Source organism: Oncorhynchus mykiss, chromosome 21, assembly GCF_057628025.1.
Source record: "Oncorhynchus mykiss isolate SJ-2025 chromosome 21, ASM5762802v1, whole genome shotgun sequence".
Lineage (NCBI taxonomy): Eukaryota > Metazoa > Chordata > Actinopteri > Salmoniformes > Salmonidae > Oncorhynchus > Oncorhynchus mykiss.
Genome location: NC_143042.1, coordinates 20,332,636 through 20,356,402, shown reverse-complemented (window position 1 = coordinate 20,356,402; position 23,767 = coordinate 20,332,636). Strand labels below are relative to the sequence as shown.

At 42.3% G+C, this 23,767-nt stretch overlaps 1 long non-coding RNA gene and 1 pseudogene across 2 annotated transcripts in view; both read right to left on the bottom strand.

The window, feature by feature from the left end:
• Nucleotides 1–23,767, bottom strand: part of LOC149973016 (uncharacterized) — a 100,540-nt gene that overhangs the window by 14,326 nt on the left and 62,447 nt on the right. The window contains exon 3 of one of the 2 annotated variants that reach the window (XR_016490221.1): nt 8,340–8,427. The exons of the other annotated variant lie outside the window; for it this stretch is intronic. This is a non-coding gene — a long non-coding RNA (uncharacterized LOC149973016). Of the gene's footprint in view, nt 1–8,339; nt 8,428–23,767 lie in introns of those variants that run through there. 2 annotated transcript variants of the gene reach the window in all.
• Nucleotides 10,841–11,778, bottom strand: LOC149973017 (uncharacterized; annotated as a pseudogene).

Here is a 23,767-nt window from a genome sequence, read left to right as displayed (position 1 = left end):
CTCACACGCTTTTTCAGTTCTGCCCACAAATGTTCTATGGGATTGAGGTCAGGGCTTTGATGGCCACTCCAATACCTTGACTTTGTGGTCCTTAAGCCATTTTGCCACAACTTCGGAAGCATGCTTGCGGTTATTGTCCATTTGGAAGACCCATTTGTTACCAAGCTTTAACTGATGTCTTGAGATGTTGCTTCAAAATATCCACATAATTATCTTTCCTCATGATGCCATCTATTTTTGTGAAGCACCCAACAACATGATGCTGCCTCCCCTGTGCTTTGCGGTTGGGATGGTATTCTTCGGTTTGCAAACATCCCCCTTTTTCCTCCAAACATAACGATGGTCATTATGGCCAAACGGTTCTATTTTTGTTTCATCAGACCAGAGGAAATTTCTTAAAGTAAGATTTGTCTCCATGTGCAGTTGCAAACCGTAGTCTGGCGGGTTTTTTTATGCCGGTTTTGGAGCGGTATGACAGGTTGCGCCCAAGGATGAACCAGACTTGTTGAGGTCTACAATTTTTGGCTAATTTCTTTTGATTTTTCCATGAAGGTAGGCCTTTTCCCATGAAGGTAGGCACTGTGGGAGGCTGTCCTCGAGCACTCATGGGGGGATACTCTCCAGGAAGAGCATAGGCCTCAGGCCATTTTGTGAAATAGTCTATGGCTGTGAGTACCCAGCGGTTACCACTGTCTGTGGTGGGGAACGGCCCAACTACATCCACTCCCACCCTCTCCATGGGAGCCACAACTGGGAACTTTTGGAGCTGAGCATGAGAGCGACCTGGAGGGACCCCCCCCCCCCCATGAATGCTCTTGAGGACAGCCTCACACAGTGCCACCTCTCCTTTCCCGTAGTTGACTCCTTCCATGCCCGCTGTAGCATGCCATCAGCCAGCCGCAGTCTGGAGTTTGACCACAACCCTTTGTGAGTGAGAGTGCTGCCACCTCTTCCCACAGTGACCTCGGCTGCACCTCTACCCACTGTAGCACCGGCTGTAGGTCTGTGTCCCGTCCCTGCTGCTGCCCCAATTCAGCCATGTCGACAGTCTCCAGCTCACAGCAGACAGGCCCGTTTGTCCGACACACTGTGGCACAGACACCCTCCTCTGCACACAGCTCTCTCTCACGGACCTCTCTCCGCTCACAGTGGCGGCACCGTCTGCAGTACAGGGCTGACGGGACATGGAAGCCACTACAGCGAGGAGCTCCCACCGGGTGACACAGTAGCGGCGCTCATGTTTGTTGAATGTTTTGCTGAAGTACGCCATCACTCTCTCCCCCTCTGGCCCCAAATTGGCACCCATGCCTACAAGGCTCGCATCTGTGTCCAGGATAAAGGGCAAGGTGAGGTCAGGGGGGGGGGCAAGCGTTTGAGGTTGTTGAACGCCTCCTCATACTCCACTGTCCAAGTGAAGCCTTGTCCTTCAGCAGCAGGTGGTTCAGGGGAGCAGCACGCTTGAGAAGCCCCGTACAAACCTCCTGTAGTACGAGACCAGGCCCAGGAAGCTCTTCAGCTGATGCTGGTCTGTGGGGGTGGGCCAGTCTCGGACAGCCCCCACCTTGTCCTCCATGGTGCTCTCTCCTCATGAAGTGGCACTTCTCGGGGTGGAGCTTCAGGCCTGCGGCAGCCACCCTCTCCAGCCCACGCCGGAGCGCCCCCAGGGCTAACTAGAAGGAGTTGCCATGTACCATGATGCCGTCTGGGCTGGGGGTGGGGGGTGCAGCCCGGGCTCATGGAGGGATGTGTCGTGGAGGTAGCTGGGGGAATGTAATACAGCAGTAGGTGACAGAGGGGCTGGAGGAAAGTCACACACAGACATGAGTCTCTGCTACTTTAACTGTTGGAGTAAAGGAGTTTTTGGGTTGTGTGAATGTGACATTAGGGGGGGCCGGCCCTCCCTGAAAGCTCAGTGTGCCCCCATTTAGGTCTAACTGGCAGCCTGTGCTCCTTAGAAAGTCCAACCCCAGGATACGAGGGTCCTGCACAGCTGCCACCCACACAGGATGACGCACAGTCCTGCCCCCTACTGTCAGTCATTATTTTCATGGGTGCCAGCTCACCTGTGACTGTGCGGAGCTGCAGTTGTGGGCTCAAACTGAGTCCAACCTGGCACAATTTCCGGCCTCACCAGGGTCAATTTGGACCCCGTGTCCACCAGGGCAGAGCAGGGCACCCCCTCCGATAGGGACATGACAAAAGTCCCCATCATAGTTCTGGTCCACCACAACAACAGGCTCCATCTGCTTGCACTCATCTGCTTCTGGGGGACATGGAGCCTTGCTAACTTGTCTGTGTCGGTGGTCTTCTCCTGAAGATGGTGGTGGTTGGGAAAGAGAGGGGTCCGCACTGCCCTGTTTATGCGGACCCCGAGCTGTTTCCCTGAGATCTGGGGGACCTGGGGCAATCACAGCGCAGATGGCCTGGCTGGCCACAACCCCTGCAGACCCTGGGATCAGTGTGTTCCGTGCCGCTGTGTGTTTCATGCCACCCTCCAAAATGAGCTAACAGTTCAAACTGAGCATGAAAAGATTCCTAATCTGCCTTACTTTGGGCTCTTTGTACTTTGGACTCTTAACAGATACGGACGCAATTGGGAACTGGGCGCCGCCATGTTTATTTACACCCTGAGCCCCAGAATCCTTGACGTTGACGTCACCCCTTCGGTCCGCCTACCTGAATCTGCGGGAAGCACAGTCGACGAAGCACTCATGCCCGCTTCAGCCGCCAACATTCTAGCTGTCCCCCCCCCCCCCCCCCCCACGCCACTCCACCAACCACCGGGATGCCCGGCATCAGAACATTTCAGGCATTCCCTCGGACTCCGCGAACACTGTGTACTGGTAAGTACAACACAACCAACTAACAGCATAACACAGCTGTCTGTGTGGGTCGCTACAATATATTTAAAACCAAATACTTTTGTACTTTTACAGAAGTAGCATGTTACTGGGTGACTTTCAATTTTGCTCAATTATGACAATTGGATACTTTTTCCCACCACTGATAAATCTATTTCTTGTTTGTTAGCTGGTTGTATTAAACTAAAACATGTTATTGTATTTGTTTGTTACTGTCTATTTTGAATAAAAACCTGTCTGAAGTCTGGTAAGACTTTTGAAAGTGGTTCTTTGAGGAACCTTTTTCAACTGGAAAGGTTCTGGTGGTGTAACAACCCAAAAGATTCTTCCAGGCACCTTTAGTTCTAAGAATGTAGGGACACTAAATACCTGAGGCTGGCAAAAAACTGAAGCTGCAGGTTTTGTTTTATGAGGCTGCTGTGGGGTCTGTAGCAGTGATCAGTAGTCCTAAGGCATCGATCCGTCATAAGGAATATGGTTGAGGATGTTAAAAGCAGTGATTTTTGTGGGCCAAGGCCGCGTTTCCCTTTTCCCTCTGCATTAACTGTCAAGGTAGGGATTCTAATGGATCGTTTGACGTACAGGCGCTGGGTGTGGAGGAATCTTCCTGTCTCAGCAAAATAACCCATCTCTGAGTTGACCCTGGCATGATCCACATAGAGCTGTCTGTCACAAGCAGAGATGTCTGTGGAGTGCTAATTTGCTTACCATTTGGCCTCCTATACCATATTGCAGATGATTCTATCCTCATTAGCATAAACATGCAGGTGTTTGTCTCGCTCTCGCTCTCTGTGTGCGCACACGTGTTTACTCACATTTACGTGAAAGTGTATGTGGGTTCGTGCCTCCCCGTGGGTGTCAGAGCGATGGGGTGTCTCGTATAAATGACGTCACCAGACAGAGATGAAGGACCTATGCAGCGCTAGTGACGGCCTGACCATAATGACTTGATAATAGGCGGATTACAACTAGCCACATGTAGCCTCTTATACCCTGGGGAGAGAGACTGATGAATAGGGGTTAAATGGCAGCATTCTCCACACATGTACACACATGCACTCACTCATCCACCACACACGCGCACAGACACGCACACACAAATGTCACATGTTGAGAAATAGTATGAGCCTCTAGCCAGGCTGCTAAGGGCAGCTCTTCATCTTGCCAACAGCCCTGGTATTGTTTTATTGCCATATACAAAATAGTGAAGCAATTACATGCCTGTTGCCAGAAGCAAAGGAGGAGAGGAGAGAGACATTGATGAGTGGTGGGGTAGAGCACCATTCAGTGGAACTCTCATTCTCATTCTCCTTTCCTCCTTTCTTCCGTCTTCCCTCCTTTCTTTCTCTTCTCCACCTTTTCTTTTAAACGGAGCCCTTCAGGGGAGTCCCTCTGGGAAAGAGACAACGGTCTCTACCTCTCCGCACCCCTCTTTCTCTCTCTCCCTCTCTTTCTCTCTCTTTCTCTCCCTCTTCCCTCTCTTTACTTCTTTCCCTTTCTCTCACCCTCTCTTCCATCTTCTGAGTGATTGCTCTTTCTTCTTTCTCTGACAGAGGCACAGAAACCCCCTCTGGGTGAGCTCCTCCTTTTGAGAAGCAAAATACCAATCCACCTTCCTCCTTCACTCTACTGTATTTAGTGCCCTTCCTCCCCGCCCCCTCATCTCCATCCCTAATTTATTTGCACTTTAACGAGTGTTCCACCTTTCCCTCTCCGGATTTACCCTCCAACGTTTCCTCTCAATAGCAAACCTCCGCCTGTGAGCGCAAGTGAACAATTCCAAATCCCTGAGTCCCATAGAGAGCAGCAACCGCTATACAACATGGAACATTTGAACAAATAACCTTTGCACCTCGGCAGCAAACAACAGAGTGTGAGCAGCCTCGGCAATAGGTGTCAAATAAATAGCTCAGGCAGCTCAGCTGCTAAGTGATGTTTCTCTGTACCGCGTTGAATAATGTATCATGTAGACATTGATCCATGTTCCGTTTTTTATGACACGGTGTGAGGAGTAGGGCGCTTCTCAAATGGCACTCTATTCCCCATGGTGCACTACTTTTGACCAGGGCCCATAGGGTGCACTATATAGGGAATAGGGTGCCATTTGGGATGCAGGCTGTGTGCAGCCAGCTCACCACTGTTGTAAAATAAGAGCCCTGTGTGTATTCACTGTTTCGGTATACAGAGCAAAGTAACTCATATAGTCAAGATGATACAGTGTGTTTGATTGGAGACCATTACCATGGGTTCCTGTGGGCTAGTGACCATGGGGTACCCATATACTGTATGGACTATCGAATATGTATAGGCCTTAACCCTGTAAAGAACTGTAGAATATAGAATGAACTATGGAATACTTACAGCCTATATCCTGGAAGGCATAGTAGAATACAGTAGATTATACAGTAGATCACAATAGAATACAGCAGTCCAAATCTGATCTTTTTTTCCACTAATTTGTCTTTTACCAATCATGTCAGATCTTTTCACATCAGATATTTTTCAAAGCTTATCTGATTGGTCAAAAGACCAAAGAGTGAAACAAATCAGAATTGTGCTGCCTGTTGTAAAGTCATGGAATATGGAATATGTACAGGCGTTTTACTAGGAAAGACTGAATAGCCAAGTTATTAGTATCTATTCCAGTCTTAGTATACCTCTGACCAGAACATGTCATTGTGGCCTGAATCATCGTATACAGCCATGACTGAAAACATGGTCAACAACATCCTCCATCCATCCATTCATTCATTCCTTTCTTTCTTCACCTCAGATCTCATTAAAGTGTTGTTGACAGAGTAGCGGTGACTATCCCTGTTAGATTAATCATGTCCTATACAGCTTTTCTGAGCTCTGCAGAAACAACTCAATACTGTAGCCAGCATCACAATCCAATGCCTTCTCTAAGCTGTGGAGTCAGTAGCCCGCATTACTACTCAATGCCTGCTCTCTTCTGCTCCGAAGTTAATTCTGAAGTTCATTATGGTACTTAGCTTCAATGAAGCTGGCCTCTTGCCTCCGCAGCCTCCCCCTGTCGACAGTGTTGTGTGAATGCTGGAACAACCTTGAAGAGAGTAGCAGAGAGCTGTGGGTGCATTCTGGAGTGACCGTGGAGTGACAAAGTGGCTTTTTACTCTGCGGTTTCTAGGCAACGTGTTGCGCTCCAGGAAAATGGCTCTCACGGACGCGGTTCAAGAGCACCATGCGGTTTCTTCTGTGGACTCGACCCATGCAGCATAAAGACTTGTGTGAATACTGTGGCAGAAGCTATAGCTCTTCAAGACTTTAAGTAATGGGAATAGTTATTTTTGACTTTTTTTCCCTGGAAGAGATTCAAAAAGAGCTTGCCGTTAAAATCTGACACCGAAAACAAAGACATTTACTTTATGTTGCAGAAACCCAACACAACATGGCACAAAAAGGAGGACCAAGGAGGACTAATTAAAATGCCTTTATTTGTATGGCGTGTTCAATAGAAACCAAGAAAAAAATCTGACGCGTTTCCCCTGCATGGCCTTCATCAGGGAGTACAAAGAAATGATAATACAATGTCTTCTTTTGAACAGCTTTTTCAAATCAACCCTAATTAGAAAAGCGATTGGTTACCAAATTGATTGGACAACATCTAGTAAGCAATACTATACACATAAAAAAATTAAATTCTGTAGATATGCTATCAAAATGTTTTACTCCAAGCTAGAAGCATCAGAACGCCTAGAAAGGTAGTTCTAACCTTAAATATCAGTGGGCAAAGTACCAATGAAAAGGAAAGCAATCTATTCCATAGTACACTAGAACACAGCAAACATGGACAACACGACACATTATTCGAAGTAACTCTTTCCTAAACCAACCAACTTTTCCATGAAGTCTAAAATGGTGGCGAGGAAGAAGAGGAGAGTGTGCAGAGAGATTACAGAAGTTTTGGGGGCTGGATTAGACTCAGGAGTGTTTGAAGTACAGGAGAAAACACAAGCTGGGTTTCAGGGCAAAACTTTGACAAAACTGTCAATCCTGTGGAGAAGCAAAGCCAGCGAGGGAGGATGAGAGAAGGGGAGAGGGAATGAGAGTGCAATGGAAAGAGAGAGAAAGGGGAAGAGAAGTGAAAAGGACGAGAGAGAAGGTAAGAGGGAGCTGGTGGAGGGAAGCAAGAACGAGAGAGAGGGCGAGAGCCGAGAGAGAGGAGAGGGAGAGAGAGTTGAAAAGAAGACGGTTTACAGATTTCTCTGTTATAAAAGGGAAGAGGGGAGGATGCTTGGTGGAGATAAGAGGAGGAAGTTGATTAAAGTCGGAGACGAGGAAGAACAGAGGAGGCTGTATTTAGCATTCAGGCAGCATTGTAAAGGCTTATTTTCATGCTCCACTTTATTAAAATGAAGATGTCTGGAGGGTCTCTGATGTAGCTGAGCTGCATTAGATAGCTGAACACCACTGACTTATGATTAGAGCCACCATGCTCTGTCATATTATCAATCTGCTCACATCTGATTATGCGAGGATCTGACCCAACACTTAAGGGGACAATCTTTAACATTGTTCCAGGGCACATGTTGACAACCCCTTAAAGATTAAACAAACTATATCTATATATGTTTTCGTACAGCTCTCCATTAAGTTAATTTGTAACATCTATATGTAAACAAGAAAAATATCTACTCTGGCCTAGATAATGAAGTTATTTAGTTTATGGCGTGACAAGAGGATTTGGCTGTAGAATGCTGTAATGCGGCCAGTCAAAATGTGAATGGCCGATTGTGTGTGTATGTGTGCAAGTGCTTGAGTGTGTGCACATTTGTGTGTGTGTGTTCAGCTGGCTGGATGTGTTAAGGAGTCTCCAGTCACATTCTGGCTGTTCCTCCTCTCTCTTCACACCAGTAATTATTCCCCTGCCTGCCTCCCATTCTCTTACACCTTTAATATGAACACTACCTTGCCACCCAGACGTGAGAGGCAAAAGAAAAGGAGAGAATATTATATCAGAAAACACAGAGATTGCATCCCAAATGGCACCCTATTCCTTATAGTGAACTACTTTTAAGCAGAGCCCTATGGGTCCTAGTCACATGTGGTGCACTACACTTTTCAACCAGCGAGTATCCTGTAGTGTACTGTATATTGTACATTCCTGAGCACTAATATAAAATATTCATAAAGAGAGTGTGAAGGGAGGTACGGATAGGGGGGGATAAAAGCTTAACTGGTTGATACCTTCGGAGTGTGATTTTAGTGAGTAAAATTAATGAATAAAGTGGGAAACAAGGCGGGTGGAGAGCCAGTGGAGGGAGAGAGCGGAGCCGCCTGCAGGTCCCCGGGGGTGCTCCCTGCCTCCCTGCGTGCGCCCACTGACTAATGGGCTGCCGTTGCCATGGAAACGCTGTATGAGCGAGGGGGGAGCACCACACCGACGATGGTTACAACGCAGCTTGCTGCCTCTCCTTTCCATCCTGGCTCGCCCTTACCCCCCTCCCCCACACACACCCCCCCCTCCCCCCTCTTCTTCCTCTTCTTCCCATCCCCTACACCTTGAGCCACAGGCAGGCAGGCAATTAGGCAGGCAGCCATCAACCTATAAGGAGAAAGTGGAAGTGTCAGCTATGTGTTTGCCTCACTCACCCTTTTTTCTCTCCTTCTCTCTTTCTCTGCCTTTTAACTGCAGGCAGACACAGTCACATAATGTAGTGGTTTAAAGGGTGAAGATTATTCTATGTTCTGTTATCCCTCCTTTTGAAAGCTCTCACTGATGCCAATGCTCACAGGTTGAGGTTGGTATATTACAGAGCTCAGTCTCCATATAGTAACGTACAGTAGGTATGGAGAAACACTTGACTGGTTCAAAGGGTGAAGAGGGTTTCTGTGTTTGTTATTCCCTACTGAGTGAAGAGTGGTATTATGAATAGGGTTGCACAGTTTGGGGAATATTTAGAGGTGGAAACTTTCTGTGGGAATTAGCGGGAATATATGGAAATATATGCAAATTAATAATAATACCATTTGAATGTAACTGTTTTTTTGCATTGGATATGTTTAACATATCATATGGAGACCGAAACACAAACCTTTTACCTTATCATAAGTAGACATAATTGCAAATTATTAAATCCTTCCAATAGAAATAAAAAACAACCATTTAGTCACAAATTGAACTTTAATTTAATGAGTTGACTCTTCATATGGCATGATTTCACTGAACAACAAAAGAAAGGGAATATTGAATGATCCCCAATGATCCATCGCATCTCCCAAAAACATTTTCAACATACATACAGTGGGGCAAAAAAAGTGTTTAGTCAGCCACCAATTGTGCAAGTTCTCAAACTTAAAAAGATGAGAGGTCTGTAATTTTCATCATAGGTACACTTCAACTATGACAGACAAAATGAGAAAGAAAATAACATTGTAGGATTTTTTTATGAATTTATTTGCAAATTATGGTGGAAAATAAGTATTTGGTCAATAACAAAAGTTTATCTCAATACTTTGTTATATACCCTTTGTTGGCAATGACAGAGGTCAAACGTTTTCTGTAAGTCTTCACAAGGTTTTCACACACTGTTGCTGGTATTTTGGCCCATTCCTCCATGCAGATCTCCTCTAGAGCAGTGATGTTTTGGGGCTGTTGCTGGGCAACACGGACTTTCAACTCCCTCAAAAGATTTTCTATGGGGTTGAGATCTGGAGACTGGCTAGGCCACTCCAGGATCTTGAAAAGCTTCTTACGAAGCCACTCCTTCGTTGCCCGGGCGGTGTGTTTGAGATCATTGTCATGCTGAAAGACTCAGCCATGTTTCATCTTCAATGTCCTTGCTGATGGAAGGAGGTTTTCACTCAAAATCTCACGATACATGGCCCCATTCATTCTTTCCTTTACACGGATCAGTCGTCCTGGTCCCTTTGCAGAAAAACAGCCCCAAAGCATGATGTTTCCACCCCCATGCTCCACAGTAGGTATGGTGTTCTTTGGATGCAACTCAGCATTCTCATCTGACCATATGACATTCTCCGAATCTTCTTCTGGATCATCCAAATGCTCTCTAGCAAACTTCAGACGGGCCTGGACATGTACTGGCTTAAGCAGGGGGACACGTCTGGCACTCCAGGATTTGAGTCCCTGGCGGCGTAGTGTGTTACTGATGGTAGGCTTTGTTACTTTGGTCCCAGCTCTCTGCAGGTCATTCACACGTGTGGTTCTGGGATTTTTGCTCACCGTTCTTGTGATCATTTTGACCCCACGGTGTGAGATCTTGCGTGGAGCCCCAGATCGAGGGAGATTATCAGTGGTCTTGTATGTGTTCCATTTCCTAATAATTGCTCCCACAGTTGATTTCTTCAAACCAAGCTGCTTATCTATTGCAGATTCAGTCTTCCCAGCTTGGTGCAGGTCTACAATTTTGTTTCTGGTGTCCTTTGACAGCTCTTTGGTCTTGGCCATAGTGGAGTTTGGAGTGTGACTGTTTGAGGTTGTGGACAGGTGTCTTTAATACTGATAACAAGTTCAAACAGATGCCATTAATACAGGTAACGAGTGGAGGACAAAGGAGCCTCTTAAAGAAGAAGTTACAGGTCTGTGAGAGCCAGAAATCTTGCTTGTTTGTAGGTGACCAAATACTTATTTTCCACCATAATTTGCAAATAAATTCATAAAAAATCCTACAATGTGATTTTCTGGATTTGTTTTCTCATTTTGTCTGTCATAGCTGAAGTGTACCTATGATGAAAATTACAGGCATCTCTCATCTTTTTAAGTGGGAGAACTTGCACAATTGGTGGCTGACTAAATAGTTTTAGTCAGCCACTGTATGTAAAATGATAGTCTAGAAATCAGAGCTTTGGTTGTCTTCCTCTCAGGCTTCAATGTCTTCTCCCTGGACCTCCTCAATGTCCACCTCTTGAACATCAGACTCTGATGCCTCATCTTCACTCTCACTTTCCAACCTTGTTGCGGATGGCTCAGGCTCAAAAAGTCTCAACCCTTGTATTGGTCAGCCTGTTGCGGGCTTTGGTGTGTGTGCTCCCAAACAACGACCAGTAGCGCTCTGAGGTGGCTGATGTTGGTGGGATTTGGAGGATGATGGAGGCAACAGGGGAAAGAGCCTCAGATCCACAAAGTCCCTTTTTCCAAGTGGCTGAAGAGATATGTTGGCACGACTGCCATATTGCATCTCCATCCCAAAGCCCTTGCTTGTAAGTATACTTCGCCAGACTGCCAAGAACCTTACTGTCATCCAGGCCAAGGTGGCGAGACATGATAGTGATTACACCATAGGCCTTGTTGATCTCTGCACCAGACAGGATGCTCTTGCCAGCCTACTTGGGGTCCAACATGTACGCTGCAGCGTGTATGGACTTCAGACAAAAGTCTTCAAGCATTTTGATGTATTTCAGAACTGCAGCTTCCTCTGCTTGGAGCGACAGTGAAGTGTGCAGGGCAGTACGGATTTCTTCTCTTACATGTCTGAACATCAGACAGGATGACATTCTCTCCCTCAATCAGTGCAATGGCTACCGCTATATGTTTTAGGAGTTTCAGACTGCTTACCACTCTCTCCCAAAATACATCATCCAGGAGGATCCTCTTGATGGGGCTGTCCATATTGGCAGACTGTGAAATGACAAGTTCTTGGGGAGACTCCTCCCCCTCCAGGAGACTGTCAAACAGGATGGCAACACCACCCCAACGGGTGTGCTGCAGCTTCAATGTGCTGCTCTTATTCTTCTGACTTTGCTTGGTGAGGTAGATTGCTGCTATAACTTGATGACCCTTCAAATGCCTAACCATTTCCTTGACTCTTTTGTAAAGTCTATCCATTGTTTTCAGTGCCATGATGTCCTTGAGGAGCAGATTCAATGCATGAGCAGCACAGCCAATGGGTGTGACATGAGGGTAGGACTCCTCCACTTTAAACCAAGCAGCCTTCATGTTCACAGCATTTTCTGTCACCAGTGCAAATACCTTCTGTGGTCCAAGGTCATTGATGACTGCCTTCAGCTCATCTGCAATGTAGAGACCGGGGTGTCTGTCTCTTGTGTCTGTGCTCTTGTAGAATACTGGTTGAGGGGTGGAGATTATGTAGTTTGTAATTCCTTGCCCACAAACATTCAACAACCTATCAGAGATGATTGAAATACAGTCTGCTTTCTCTATGATTTTCTTGACCTTCACTTGAACTCTGTTGAACTCTGCATCCAGCAAATGAGTAGATCAAGCATATCTGGTTGGAGGGGTGTATGCTGGGTGAAAAACATTCAGAAATCTCTTTCAATACACATTGCCTGTAAGCATCAGAGGTGAACCAGTTGCATACACAGCTCGAGCAAGACATTCATCAGCATTTCTTTGACTACGTTCCTCCATTGAGTCAAAAAAAAACTTCTGATTCCAGGAGGACCATTGAGCTGTTGCTATTGATAATGTGTCTGATTCATCATTTTCACCTCGAATAGAAATAGAGGGACTTTTTTCAGAGGTTGTGAGTACTGAGGGAACTTAATTCACTTTGCCAGATGATTCTGCATCTTTGTTGCATTTTTCACATGATTTGGCACAGTATTTGCAAATGTACATAGCTTTTCCTTCTACATTTTGGGGTGGCAGGGTAGTCTAGTGGTTAGTGTCGGACTAGTAACCGCAATAGTTGCAAGTTCAAATCACAGAGCTGACAAGGTACAAATCTGTTGATTCTGCCCCTGAACACGCAGTTAACCCACTGTTTCTAGGCTGTCATTGAAAATAAGAATTTGTTCTTAATTGACTAGCCTAGTTAAATAAAGGTAAAATAAATTAGCTGCAGGAAAATGTCTCCACACATCACATAGTGCCAGTGGTATTTTCCTGTAAAGATTAGAAAAAAATGGGGGGAAAAGCAACTACTATTCCATATACAGATAAATAGTTAAGCAGTTAGATTAAACAGCTTCTTTGTAAGACAAATGTTTTAAAGTGAAACATGTATGGAAACACTCCTCAGTTAGCAGGCTCAAGCAAGCTAAAACCCACATGGTAGCTAAAACTAACTAACAGAAGTTGTTAACAAGTTAGAAATGATTTAAACACACTTTGTACGTCATATAAAAATATTCACCCCACCCAGTATTGTAATCAAAACTTACCAGAAAGCATGTAGTCCTTGGCTTAGACAGTGTAGTAGTGTGGGCTCAATAGCATCTCATTAGTGTGCAAGATCTTGAGAATAAGCTGTACATGTGTTGGAAGAATGCACTGTGCATGCAGAGGGTTGTAATTCCATTGAATTGGGGATAGACCTAGAATTGCCTTGTGTATCCCACAAAAATAGGTTCACTGTTAACTTTAACTGTTAACTTTTAACTGTTAACTTTTTTGGGAGTGACACTAAGAGGTCTGTCAGCTATCTGTCTGACACTGAAAGGATTTTAGAGAGTAAACACAGTTTTGTGAGTAAAAAGCGAGGTTTTGTAAAGTAAATAAGTAAAAATACTTTGAAATACTATACATCAGTGCATTTTGTAGATTGTATTTTTTGGGGTACATGGAGTTTACTATTTACATTTTTGAATACTTTTACTTTTACTCCACTATATTCCTAAAGAACATATATACTTTTTACTCCCATACATTTTCCCTGACACCCAAAAGTTTTTGTTACATTTCGAATGTTTAGCAAGAAAGGAACATGGTCCAATTAACACAGTATCAAGAAAATACGCGGTCATCCCAACTGCCTCTGATCTAGCGGACTCACTAACACAAATGCTTTATTTGTATTTGATGTCTGAGTGTTGGAGTGTTCCCCTGGCTATCCGTAAATTAATTTAAAAAACTATTCAATTGTGCAATCTGGTTTTCTTAATATACACCTAGAAAAAATTATACCAAAAGGGTTCTGCAGTTTTCCCAATAGGAGAAAAGTTTTTGGTTCCAGGAAGAACCTTTTTTGGTTCCAGATAGAACTCTTTTGGGTTCCTCGGTGGAAAGGGTTCTACGTGGAACCCAAAAGGATACTACCTGGAACCAAAAGGGGTTCTTCAAAGGGTTATTCTATGGGGACAGCCAAAGAACCCTTTCAGTTCTAGGTGGCACCTTTTTTTCTAAGAGTGTAAAGTACCATTTGATTTGCTTAATATAAATGTTAACCTGTTAGTGATCCCTTCGCTCGCTAATCCCTTTAGCAGGATCGATTTGACAACATCCAGTGAAATTGCAGAGCGCCAAATTCAAACTACAGAAATATCATTATTCAAGATTCACGAAAATATAAGTGTAATACATCAAAATAAAGCTTAACTTCTTGTTAATCCAGTGTCAGATTTCAAAAAGGCTTTACGGCGAAAGCAGACCATGTGATTATCTGAGGACAGCACCCCGCAAAACAAACACATGAAAATCATTTTCAACCTGACGACACAAAAGTCAGAAATGACGATATAATTACATGCCTTACCTTTGACAATCTTCTTCTATTGGCACTCCAAAATGTCCCAGAAACATCACAAATGGTCCTTTTGCTCGATAATGTCCTTCTTTATATCCCCAAAATGTCAATTTATTTGGCGCGTTTGATTCAGAAATACACCGGTTCCAACTCGCCCAACATGACTACAAATGATCTAATAAGTTACGTGTAAACTTGGTCCAAACATTTCAAACAACGTTCCTCACCTTAGTTTGGATATCCTAAAACGTAAATAATCTATAAAATTTAAGACGGGATAAACTGCTTCCAATACCGGATAAAAACAACGTGGAGCGCGTTCCAGTTCACGCGCACCAAAATACTAGAGACTTTCAGAGTGACACTTACAAAGAACAGCCATACTTCTTTATTTCTCAAAAGAAAAACATCAACCAATTTCTAAAGACTGTTGACATCTAGTGGAATCCATAGGAACTGCAACCAGGTTCCTATTAAATAGGTCTTCCCATAGAAACCATCGGGAAATACTATGACCTCAATTTTTTTCCCCCCCTGGATGGTTTGTCCTTGGGGTTTTGCCTGCCAAATCAGTTCTGTTATACTCATAAATATTATTTTAACAGTTTTAGAAACTTTAGAGTGTTCTATCCAGATCTACTGCATAATTATATGCATATCTTAGCTTCTGGGCATGAGTAGCAGGCAGTTTACTTTGGGCACGCTTTTCATCCGGACGTGAAAATACTGCCCCCTATCCCTAAGAAGTTATAAATGATTTATAAAATGTACTTTAACTTTTGATATTTTAAGTACATTTTAGCATATACTATTTATTTTAATACTTACAGTAAGTATTTTTTAAACCAGATATTTTTCGACTTTAACTCAAGTTTTATTTTACTGGGGGACTTTTACTTTTAACTTGAGTCATTTTTGATGAAGGTATCTTTACTTATACTTAAGTATGCCAATTGGGTACTTTTGCCACTACTGCACATAGTCATGCAGAGTGCACACATGTATGTGTACACACGCACAAATTCACGCATACACATACACATGCACACACAAACAGACACAAGCACACTCCCACATAAGCAAATGTAAATGCAGTTCATGCTACTAAATGGAATGATGTCAGAGTGGAGTGTGACAATACTAGAGACAGAGGCCATCTCACACTCTTACCTCTCACTCTGGTCACAGTAATGTGTGTTCGTCCATTTCCACAGTGCTGCACCTTAGATACCAAGTCGCTTACCCAAAGGTCAGAGTCTCTCCATTACATCTCTACCTTCTGTCCAGAATGGTAGACTTTCTATTTATGAGTTGGTAAACAAGACATGGAAAATACAAGATTGGTTACAAATGTCACCCGTTGAAATATCAATGCAGTGAGAATAGGATCGATACCAGGCATATTGTTGATAAAGTCCTGCTGTTCTTTCTAAAGAGCTGTTTGCGTCATCGTAGACTCCAAACCATTATTTTATACCATGTGACCAACACCAGTATGGGGAGGGAAGAGTTCAGTATGGAACCTTTCTGGGTTGAAACGTTTTACATTAACATCTGTTTTGGGGAAAACTCCTTTTTTCCTCTAACCTAATCTCTCTCTCTCAATTTTGTATTTATTCCTAGTCTCTCTCTCTCTCTCTCTCTCTACTCTACTCTACTCTACTCCTCTGTGTGCACTACAGGGCCAGTGGTCCTCTGTCTAGATGGATGACATTTAATGGATGTCTCTCATCAGAATGTTAAAAGAGCCCCACAGCCAAACAGGAGGGAGGGAGGGAAAGAGAGAGTGGAGAGGGGGGCTGAGAGAGGGAGGAATTGATAGCAATAGAGTGACTGGAAGGGGGAAGGAGGAAAAGGGCTTGAGCGAGCGAGAAAACGATGGTGGGTAAGAGAAGAGATAGGGAACTCTATTGTTTTAATTACGAGAAATTTGTGTATGGAAAATAGTTGTTTCTGAATATGCTTCCAACGGCTGAATCTGATATGCCCCTGTCTCGTTAGTCTTTCAGCTCTGTGTAATGGACTTCCTTGCACAAGCTTTGCATACAGAAGTCAATTCTTAATGGGTTACATATATATATATATATATATATATATATATATATATATATATATATATATATATATATATATATATATATATATATATATATATATATATATATATATATATTTAAATACTGAGGAGGCTGGTTTTCTTTATTTCCTCAAGAGCTTTCTGACAATGCAGTAGCGGTGAAATACTCCGTTAAGATAAGGGCCACACACAATGCCTCTATTCAGACAACATCGCCTCGGCTCTGCATTCACCTCGGTTTGCATTCACAGCTTATGTAGAGGAAGGCAAGGATGTTTTCTCTGGCAGGTGTAGTAATGCATTTCCTAGAAGTAGGGTTGGACAGTGGAATGGAACACTAATTGTATGTAGTCCAAGGTGCTGACTCACTATTCCAACCCTCTCTCCCTCTCCTCTGTTCTCCCTTTCCTCCCTTCTCCCTCTCTCCCCTTCCTTCTTTATTGACCATGTTGTCCAGTAATGTATTTATTTATTGGATGAAAAGTCCCCTCTGAGCGAACAGGGGTGTTTTCTTCCCGCCAACCAATACTTGCTCAGCGTGAATATTGATTGGTTTAGACTATGAAACAATCCCGTAGTTTGCTCGCTCTGACCTGCGGGTCAACTGGCAGGACAATAGCTGCAGTGCTCACACTAACACATCTCATCCTGTATTCTGAGCTGATATAGAGAGAGAGAGGCCGATACCCGCTAATGATCAAAATCCAGAAAAGAGCCGTTAAATTCTACAACCACCTAAAAGGAAGCGATTCCCAAACCTTCCATAACAAATCCATCACCTACAGAGAGGTAAACCTGGGGAAGAGTGCCCTAAGCACGCTGGTCCTGGGGCTCTGTTCACAAACACACCCCACAGAGCCCCAGAATAGCAACACAATTAAACCCAACCAAATCATGAGAAAACAAATCTTTCTTTCTCTCTCTCGGAGGACCTGAGCCCTAGGACCATGCCTCAGGACTACCTGGCATGATGACTCCTTGCTGTCCCCAGTTCACCTGGCCGTGCTGCTGCTCCAGTTTCAACTGTTCTGCCTGTGATTATTATTATTTGACCATGCTGGTCATTTATGAACATTTGAACATCTTGGCCATGTTCTGTTATAATCTCCACCCGGCACAGCCAGAAGAGGACTTGCCACCCCTCATAGCCTGGTTCCTCACTAGGTTTCTTCCTAGGTTTTGGCCTTTCTAGGGAGTTTTTCCTAGCCACCGTGCTTCTACACCTGCATTGCTTGCTGTTTGGTGTTTTAGGCTGGGTTTCTGTACAGCACTTTGAGATATCAGCTGATGTACGAAGGGCTATATAAATACATTTGAATTGATTTGATCCACAAAGAATTCGAAAACAAACCCAATTTTGAAGTACCACAGTGTGCCATCACAGCAACAAGATTTGTCACCTGTTGCCACAAGAAAAGGTCAACCAGTGAAGAACAAACACCATTGTAAATACAACCCATATTTATGCTTATTTATTTTCCCTTTTGTACTTTAACCATTTGTACATCGTTACAACACTGTCTATATACATACTACTGTAATTTGTAATGTCTTTATTCTTTTGGAACTACTGTAAGTGGAATGTTTACTGTTAATTTTTACTGTTCATTTCACTTTTGTATATTATCTACCTCACTTGCTTTGGCAATATGAGGAGGAGGAGGAATTTAGGTTTTTGGCAATTATTGTTCCTCGTGATTACTGTGGTATAGCTAACAAAGAGACTGCATAGCAGATTGGTCTCTGGAGTATCATAGACACGATCAGAACACTAAGCTTAGATGGAAGTGAGGAAGTCTACTTGTATGTTAACAGATGTAAATAAGTAAAACGTTAGATATAAAGGGTTATCATCATCAATGCCTGTTCCTGAAAATACTACTCTCAGCAGAGATTACTTAGAGTCAATCAGCTTGGCTCTCAACTTGAGTTTTAAATGTGCTGCTAAAAAGCCTTTATTATGCCTGAATTGGAGATGTCTCTGTGGAGTAGGTGTTAATATTTGACACGCTAATATGTTTTCTATCAGCGTAGTATGTGAATAATGCAAAATGCTTGAACTGAGGATTGTCACACGACGTTCTTTATAAACTGTATTCCTGATTGTTCTCTGAATTCTGTTATTTTCCCCCAGTGGCCTATTGTATTAGTGTTTAGGCATACTATTGGCGGAAATTAGTGTAGCAGTTACTACAGGTAGCTAGTAGCATCTTTGAGGAGGACAAGGGGTTAAAATATGTCACATGGCTGAAAACACTTCATGCATATTGAGGGAGATGCTGTATTGTGGCTACAGGGTATCTAGTAGCATTGTTAGCATTATCGCTAACTCCTCCACTCATATCGTCGATGCATCTGTGAGGTGAATCAGGGGTTAATACTGTAACATCATATGCAGATGACAATATGTTCGGGAATAAAGTAAGTAGGCTAAGTAATTGCCACGCTCTGAGGGATTTTATTCCGTGGTAATTTACATAATCATCATAATAATACACTAGTTCCATGCTTAAACCTTTTGTGCCGTAATGAGTGCTAATTATCATCATTATAGACCATAGAACAACATTCATTATTTTAGTGGTGCTTGCTCGCTAATGAATAATGATGTTTTGATTGCATTAATGCATCTTTTTATTTATTGTGATCCGTGTAGCTACCCACTCCTTTGACTTGTTCTTAAATGGAGAGTCCACTCATCTGAATGAATCAATCAATGTACCTCCTGATAGTACAGGTTCCTTAACAATCCTCTTTGGCCATAGTGTCATTGAGCCACATTCTGGTTTGTTAATGTACAACTTATCAAGATTGTTGACTGTAAATGACTTGGTAGATAGATGGTAATAGGTGGTAGATAGCTAATAGTGATGAATACGTTCCAAATATCAAACAATATCATCAGCCTTTTAATAACCAATGTTGTGTTGTGGTGGCCGGTGCTGTATGCAGGGTTGGGTAAAGGGGTTGTATTTAACACAGCATTTTTTTTTTTGGAGTGTAGTAATACCCTAACTCCCCAAATCCAACACAGAAAATATGTTTGAGCACCATACATACCTACTTATTACTTAAATGTGATTATTAATTAGTTGGCCTCCAAACAAGAATTAGCATATAATTGTATTAATATGGAACTGGGCCACCGACATCACGCACTAAGTAAATGTCACGTTGACTTTGTTTTCCTCATCTCCTCTCACTAATGGTCAAGTCTTTAAATCAGGTTAGTGTACACTCTTTGAACAGTTCTTTTTTTAACACATCGTGTGTCTTGTTGGGGACGACACATGTTGTGTTATTTCTAACACAATCATTGTGTTGGCACAACATGATTTGTGTATTGTCTGAGTTGGTTTCCCTGGTCTGCATATCTAACGGACACATCTAAAATCTTTCAAGAAGGATATTTTGCGTGTACATCATTTGTTTCATGTAAGATGTATGTGGAGTGCTGTATTAAAAAGTGTCTTCCCCAATCATTTACAGAATTTTAGTGGAATACAACACAATATGTGTGAAAAACATGTCTAGTTAGGGACGACACGTTCTGTCAGTTTTAACATAATCAGTGTGTTGTTAAATTTGCACAAATCATGTGTGTGCCAACACAGTGATTGTGTTAAAAGTAACACGTGTCATCCCTAACTAGACACACAGAAGTGTTAAAAAAAGAAGACCACAGGTGTTATCTGTTTGAGTATCTTCAGCAGGTGTGAACCAACCAGAACTCACAGAGTTCTATACAGAGTTCTATATCTCCCATAGCTACAGCATCTCAATAACTTCCATGAAAAACTGTGGGCTTAATTTTAGGTATATTTTTCACTTGGCTTATACACTCCATGGATAGTAATTTGTAAAGGAGTTTGGTTTAAATGGTTATAATTATATTCTGCTATTAAAGTATTAATTAAAATGATTGATGGAATTAAAGTTAGGTCTATCCCCCAAAATACAGTTATAAGGATACACTATCATCTATATTCAAGTAAACAAGCAAATCTTATTATGGTGACTGGTGAATATGTGTTTATCCTATACCCAATATTTGGGATTAAATTATCATTTATCGTCTCTTTGATTATGCACTTCCTGTTCATGCTCTTGATCTTATTGAATTGTGGATTGAGTATCCTCTTTCTTGTAGTGGTTTGTGAGGTTCTTCACCTCATTCAGCACGAGAAAGTATTCACACCCCTTGACTTATTCCACATTTTGTTGTGTTACAGCCTGAATTCAAAATGGATGAAATCGTTTATTTATTCTCACCCATCTACACAATATCCCTTAATGACAAAGTGAAAACATGTTTTTAGAAATACAGAAATACCTCATTTACATAAGTATTCACACCTCTGAGTAAATACTTTGTAGAACCACTTTTGGTGGCGATTACAGCTATGAGTCTTGCTGGGTAAGTACTGTATCTAAGAGCTTTCCACACATGGATTGTGCAACATTGGCCCAAAATTCTTCAAGAACTGTCAAATTCATTGTTGATCATTGCTAGACAACCATTTTCATGTCTCACCATAGAACTCAGCTACTCAGGAACATGCACTGATTTCTTGGTAAGTAAGCCCAGTCTATATTTGTCTGTGTTTTAGGTTATGGTCCTGCTGAAAGGAGAATTCATATCCCAGTGTCACGCCCTGACCTTAGTTATCTTTGTTTTCTTTATTATTTTGGTTAGGTCAGGGTGTGACAAGGGTGATATGTGTTTTACCCTGTCTAGGGTTTTTGTATGTTTATGGGGTTTCTCCAGTCTAGGTGTTTATATATCTATGGTTGCCTAGATTGGTTCTCAATCAGAGGCAGCTGTTTATCGTTGTCTCTGATTGGGGACCATATTTATGCCTTGGATAGTTTGTGTTATTTTCTGTGTATTTGCCTGTGTCTGCACTTGTTGGGCATAGTGTCATGATGTTTTGTATAGTGTGTTAGGTGTTCATTAAAAGAAGAATGTATTCTCATCACGCTGCACCTTGGTCTCCTCCATATGAGGAACGTGACACCCAGTGTCTGATAGAAAGCAGACTGAACTAGGTTTTCCGCTAAGATTTTGCCTGTGCTTAGCATCGTTTCATTTCTTTTTATCCTGAAAAACTTCCCAGTCCTTAATGATTACAAGCATACCGATAACATGATGCAGCCACTACTATGCTTGAAAATATGGACTGGTATTTAGTAATGTGTTGTATTGGATTTGCCCCAAACGTAACACTTTGTACTCAGGACAAAATGTTAATTGCTTTGCCACATTTTTTGCAGTATTACTTTAGATCCTTTTTGCAAACACAATGCATGTTTTGTATTTTTTTTAATTCTGTACATGCTCCCTTATTGTCACTCTGTGAATGATTAGGTTAGTATTGTAGTGCAACTGCAATGTTGTTGATCCATCCAAGTTTTTCCTATCACAGCCATCAAACTCCGTAACTGTTTTAAAGTCACCAATCCCTGATTGGTTTCCTTCCTCTCTGGCAACTGAGTTAAGAATCTTTGTAGTGACTGGCTGTATTGATAATCCAACCAAAGTGTAATTAATAACTTCACGATGCTCAAAGGGTTATTTAATGTCTTCTTTTTTTTGTACCCATCTACGAATAGGTGCCCTTTGCGAGACATTGGAAAACCTCCATGCTCTTTGTGGTTGAATCTGTGTTTGAAATGAACTTCTAAACTGAGGGACTTGACAAATGTTTACTCCTGAACTTATTTAGGCTTTCCATAACAAAAGGTTTAAATACTTAGTGAGTCAAGACATTTCAGCTCTTCAGTTTTTATTGATTTGTAAAAACATTGAAAAACATAATTCCACTTTTACATTTTGGGCTATTGTGTGTAGACCAGTGACAAAACAATCTCCATTTAATCCATTTTAAATGTGGGCTGTAGCACAACAAAATACGGTAGAAGTCAAGGGGTGTGAATACTTTCTGAAGGCACTGTGTAAAGGTGCATGAGGGTTCTTAGGTGGCATTCCTGTTTGATGCTGAAGTACTGATGTAATAGCGTTCTTGACATGATGAGTCAAGTCTAATTGAACACTGTTAGCAGGTGGCTTAGCAGTCTTAGCTAGAGTGGTACTTTAAGAAAACATATTGGTTTGAATTTTAGTGGGGTCAAAATTTATTTGATAAATATGAAAAAAAATACTGTCTAAAATACTGAGCTATACTATATGCACATTTTGGGGGGGAAATAATATAATTTGAACTAATAAATTGCTCAGATAAATAGATTTCTTTGAACAAGCGATATTACAGATTTTTTTTCAATGTAGGCGTCAAAATTATTGACACCCCTGTTTTTCATACCTCACCTTGCGAGGATAACAGCATTGAGCCTTTTTCTGAAATGTTTTATGAGTTGGAGAACACATATGGAGGGATCTTAGACCATTCCTCCATACAGAATCCTCCCAGATCTTTGATATCCTTATAGACTGCCATCTTCAATTCAAACCACAGGTTTTCAATAGGTTTCAGGTCCGGAGACTGAGATGGCCATTCCAAAATGTGGAATGTGTGTGCGTGGTTATTTTATTGCTGGAAGATCCACTTGCGGCAAACTTTCAGCCTCCTGGCAGAGGGAACCAGGTTTTTGGCTAAAATGTCCTGGCCCTACACTGATACTGGGTAAAGTTCATGACTACCTTCTCCTTTCGATGCAAAGAGCTCTAACGTAAACGCCTGGACTGGTGCTTTGGTCAGATGACATGAAGATAAAGCTCTTTGGTCACGCACACCAGTGGTGGGTTTGGCGTCAACATTTCTGCATAAGCAGAAGATAACCCCATACCTACTGTGAAATATGGTGGTGGATCTTTGACATTATGGGGCTATTTTGCTTTCACTGGCCCTAGGGCGTTGTTAAGGTCAACAGCATCATTAAATTTATCTGGTATCAGTACATTTTAACCAAAAACCTGGTTGCCTCTGCCAGGAGGCTGTAACTTGGCCAAACGTGGATCTTCCAGCAAGACAATATCCCCAAGCACACATCAAAATAGTTGGCCACAAAATGAACGGACTTGAAACCCATTGAAAACCTGTGGTTTGAATTGAAGAGGGCCGTCCCATAAGCGAGGGTGGTTTTAAGATCCTTCCTTATGTGTTCTCCAACTCATTAAACATTTCAGTGCCGTTATCCTCATAAGGTGAGGTATTGAAAGATTTTGAAAACAAAAGCGTCAATAATTTTGACCCCTACCTTTTTAATTGTTTTTATTACTTGTTAAACAAAACCTCTTTCTCTGAGCAATTGTTTTAGTACGAAATATATAACTTCCCAATTTTTTTGAGCATACAATACAGAATAGCTCAGTTTTCTTAATAGTAATTTTTGCTCATATTTATCAAGGGTGTCAATAATTTTGGATGTGACTGTAAGTGATATGAAGCATAGAGTAATTC